Here is a 5,388-nt window from a genome sequence, read left to right as displayed (position 1 = left end):
GGTTATGTTCTGCATTCCTTGCATCCAATTCATTGCAAATCCTTAAGTAAATTGCCTACAAATCTTTGTGAGATCTTATTTGCCTAGTGAGCTGAGATGACAAGTGTTCTCTCTGTGTTAAACTCGGACACACCGGTTTGTCTCCTTCGGTTAAACCGAACCATCTCGGTGCCACCGAAGAAAACAACTCGGTGTTACCAATTTCAACACTGAGAAGAGAATTTGCCATTTGCATCCTGCATATTTGTTCCAGCTCCACTGAATGAGTCTTGTCCTCTACCTGCATCACATTCTACTTGCTGCTTTGTCACGTGACTCAAGGACCAAACCTATTTGACTCACACTCCAGAAGATCCCTTCTTGGAAATTGATGTCAAAGGGGGAGAGAGAGCTCACATCAAAGCTTAATCACATCAAAGGGGGAGAATGCTTAATCACATCAAACGGACCCCAGATGCTTGGTATTCAAGAGGAGAGAAGTGATACGTCTCCAATGTATCTATAATTTTTGATTGCTCCATGCTATATTATCTACTATTTTAGGCAATATTGGGCTTTATTTTTCACTTTTATATTATTTTTGGGACTAACCTATTAACCGGAGGCCCAGCCCAGATTTGCTGTTTTATGCCTATTTCAGTGTTTCAAGCAAAAGGAATATCAGACGGAGTCAAAACGGAACGAAATCAACTGGAGAAGTTATTTTTGGAAGGAAACCCACCTGATGGACTTGGACCCGACGTCAGAAGATACGGGAGGTGCTCACGAGGGTGGGGGGCGCGCCCTCCCCCCTGGGCGCGCCCCCTACCTCGTGGGGCCCCCGTAGCTCCACCGACGTACTCCTTTCACCCATATATACCGTCATACCCTAAAACTTCCAGAACAGAAGATAGATTGAGAGTTCCACCGCTGCAAGCCTCCAGAACCACGAAAAACCAATCGGGACCCCTTTCCGGTACCCTGCCGGAGGGGGGATCCATCTCCGGTGGCCATCTTCATCATCCCGGCGCTATCCATGACGAGGAGGGAGTAGTTCACCCTCGGGGCTGAGGGTATGTACCAGTAGCTATGTGTTTGATCTCTCTCGTGTTCTCTCTTGTGTTCCATCTATGGCACGATCTTGATGTATCCCGAGCTTTGCTATTGTAGTTGGATCTTATGTTTCTTCTCCCCCTCTACTGTCTTGTGATGAATTGAGTTTCCCCTTTGAAGTTATCTTATCGGATTGAGTCTTTTATGAACACTTGATGTATGTCTTGCCGTGCTTATCTGTGGTGACAATGGGATATCATGTGCCACTTGATGTATGTTTTGGTGACCAAGTTGCGGGTTCCGCCCATGAACCTATGCATAGGGGTTGGTACACGTTCTTGATTCTCCGGTAGAAACTTTGGGGCACTATTTGAAGTACTTTTATGTTGGTTGGATAAATCTGAGATTGTGTGATGCATATCGTATAATCATGCCCACGGATACTTGAGGTGACAATGGAGTATCTAGGTGACATTAGGGTTTTGGTTGATTTGTATCTTAAGGTGTTATTCTAATAAAAACTCCAGGGTTGTTTGTGACACTTATAGGAATAGCCCAACGGATTGATTTGAAAGAATAACTTTGAGGTGGTTTCGTACCCTACCATAATCTCTATGTTTGTTCTCCGCTATTAGTGGCTTCGGAGTGACTCTTTGTTGCATGTTGAGGGCTCGTTATATGATCTATCTATGTTATTATTGTTGAGAGAACTTGCACTAGTGAAAGTATGAACCCTAGGCCTTGTTTCAACGCATTGCAATACCATTTACGCTCACTTTTATCATTAGTTACCTTGCTGTTTTTATATTTTCAGATTACAAAAACCTATATCTATCATCCATATACCACTTGTATCACCATCTCTTCGCCGAACTAGTGCACCTATACAATTTACCATTGTATTGGGTGTGTTGGGGACACAACAGACTCTTTGTTATTTGGTTGCAGGGTTGCTTGAGAGAGACCATCTTCATCCTACACCTCCTACGGATTGATAATAGGTCATCCACTTGAGGGAAATTTTCTACTGTCCTACAAACCTCTGCACTTGGAGGCCCAACAACGTCTACAAGAAGAAGGTTGTGTAGTATACATCAAGCTCTTTTCTGGCGCCGTTGCCAGGGAGGTTAGCGCTTGAAGGTATATCTTTAGATCTTGCAATCGAGTCTTTCAGTTTCTTGTTTTATCACTAGTTTAGTTTATAAAAGAAAACTATAAAAAAATGGAATTGAGTTTGTCTCATACGCTTCACCTTTATAATATCTTTCGTGAGTATGATGGAAAGGATAATTGTGCTCAACTGCTAGAAGAAGAAATCTATAAAATGTTTGGCACTAAATATTTGAATGATGAGCATGATTGCAATGTTGTTAGTATGAATTCCTTGAAAATCCATGATGCTAATGATATGCAAAGACACAAGCTTGGGGAAGCTATGTTTGATGAAGATGATATTTTTTGTCCCCCAAGTTTTGATGAGCAAATTTATTATGATGAAAGCATGCCTCCTATCTATGATGATTATTGTGATGACACGTATGCCTTAAAGAATAATGATAACCATGAAACTTGTCATCTTGATCTTAATTTTCAATCACATGATAGTTATTTTGTTGAGTTTGCTCCCACTATTATTCATGAGAAGAATTTTGCTTGTGTGGAGAGTAGTAAATTCTCTATGCTTGTCGATCATGGAAAGAATGCTTTAGGTGCTGGTTATATTGTTGAATTCATTCTTGATGCTACTGAAAATTATTATGAGGGAGGAACATATGCTTGTAGGAATTGCAATAATATCAAGTTTCCCCTCTATGTGCCTAAAGTTTTGAAGTTATGCTTGTTTTGCTTTCCTATGAAAGTCGATTATTGTTCCCATAAGTTGTTTGCTCACAAAATCCATATGCATAGGAAGTGGGTTAGACTTAAATGTGCTAGTCATATTCTTCATGATGCTCTCTTTATGTTTCAATTCTCATCCTTTATGTTAGCATCATTGAAATCATCATGCCTAGCTAGGGGCGTTAAACGATAGCGCTTGTTGGGAGGCAACCCAATTTTATTTTTGTTCCTTGCTTTTTTTCCTGTTTAGTAATAAATAATTCATCTAGACTCTGTTTAGATGTAGTTTTATGCTTTTAATTAGTGTTTGTGCCAAGTAGAACCTTTGCGAAGACTTGGGTGAAGTCTTGTTGATCATGCTGTAAAAAACAGAAACTTTAGCGCTCACGAGAACTACTGTCATTTTTATTTTAAGAGTGCTATTTAGTTAATTCTTTTTGAAGATGATTAATAGATAAATTCCTCAGGTCCAGAAATTTATTTGAGAATTTTATGAGTTCCATAAGTATACGTTTGATTCAGATTACTACAGACTGTTCTGTTTTTGACAGATTTTGTTTTTCATGTGTTGTTTACTTATTTTGATGAATCTATGGCTAGTAAAAGAATTTATAAACCATAGAGAAGTTGGAATACAGTAGGTTTAAAACCAATATAAATAAATAATGAGTTCATTACAATATCTTGAAGTGGTGATTTATTTTCTTATACTAACGGAGCTCACAAGTTTTCTACTTTAAGTTTTGTGTTGTGAAGTTTTCAAGTTTTGGGTAAAGATTCGATGGACTATGGAATAAGGAGTGGAAAGAGCCTAAGCTTGGGGATGCCCAAGTCACCCCAAGGTAATATTCAAGGACAACCAAGAGCCTAAGCTTGGGGATGCCCCGGAAGGCATCCCCTCTTTCGTCTTCGTTCATCGGTAACTTTACTTGGAGCTATATTTTTATTTACCACATGATATGTGTTTTGCTTGGAGCATCAATTTATTTTGTTAGGATTTTATTTATGTTATTTAGAACCATATTTTGCATCTTTTATTTCAATAAAAGTGGCATTGATAGCCTTTACTATGCCTATTTTAGAAGTCCACATGTTGCTGTTTGAAAATAGAAAGTTTACCGCTGTTGCAATAATTCCCTAGAAAAGTCAGAATGTGATAAAATGTTGAAACCTTTTGCATATTAATCTCCGATAAATTTACTACAGTGGGAATTTTATTTCATAATTTTTGGAGCTAGGGAAGTATGGATGTTGCTGCATTCTTTACAGACTATCCTGTTTAGGTAGATCACTGTTATGTTTGCATTGTTTGCATATGTTTGCTTCTTTAATGATTCTATTTGAGGATAGGACTATTAAATATGCAGAGGCATTTAGTATGCAATGTTGAATAATAATTTTAGTGATTTGCTACAGTAGAGTATGATAAGGTTTTTGCAATGGTTTATACTAACTTATCTCATGAGTCCTTGTTGAGTTTTGTGTGGATGAAGCTTTTGAGATTTAGGGAGGCCGTGATATGAGAGGAATTAAGGAGACACAAAGGCTCAAGCTTGGGGATGCCCAAGGCACCCCAAGATAATATTTCAAGAAGTCTCAATCATCTAAGCTTGGTGATACCCCGGTTGGCATCCCACCTTTCTTCTTCAACAATTATCGGTTAGTTTCGGTTGATCCTAAGTTTTTGCTTCTTCACATGATGTTTGCCATTCTTAGATGTCATTTTATTTTGCTTTGCTTTCTGTTTGAATAAAATACCAAAGATCTGAAATTCTTAAATGTTAGAGAGTCTTCACATAGTTGCATAATTATTTGACTACTCATTGATCTTCACTTATATCTTTCGGAGTAGTTTGTCATTTGCTCTAGTGCTTCACTTATATCTTTTAGAGCATGGTGGTAGTTTTATTTTGAAGAAATAGATGAACTCTCATGCTTCACTTAGATTATTTTGAGAGTCTTAAATAGCATGGTAATTTGCTTAAAATCCTAATATGCTAGGTATTCAAGAATAATAAAATTCTCTTATGAGTGTGTTGAATACTAAGAGAAGTTTGATACTTGATGATTGTTTTGAGATATGAGGATGGTAATATTAGAGTCATGCTAGTTGAGTAGTTGTGAATTTGAGAAATACTTGTATTGAAGTTTGTGATTCCCGTAGCATGCATGTATGGTGAACCGTTATGTGATGAAGTCGGAGCATTATTTATTTATTGATTGCCTTCCTTATGAGTGGCGGTCGGGGACGAGCGATGGTCTTTTACTACCAATCTATCCCCCTAGGAGCATGCGCGTAGTACTTTGTTTCTATAACTAATAGATTTTTGCAATAAGTATATGAGTTCTTTATGACTAATGTTGAGTCCATGGATTATACGCACTTTTTCCCATCCTTCCACTATTGCTAGGCTCTCTAATACCATGCACCTTTCGCCGGTATCATACACCCACCATATACCTTCCTCAAAACAGCCACCATACCTACCTATTATGGCATTTCCATAGCCATTCCGA

This window comes from Triticum dicoccoides, chromosome 5A, assembly GCF_002162155.2.
Source record: "Triticum dicoccoides isolate Atlit2015 ecotype Zavitan chromosome 5A, WEW_v2.0, whole genome shotgun sequence".
NCBI classification, from domain to species: Eukaryota; Viridiplantae; Streptophyta; class Magnoliopsida; order Poales; family Poaceae; genus Triticum; species Triticum dicoccoides.
Note: the sequence above shows the minus strand (reverse complement) of the source record.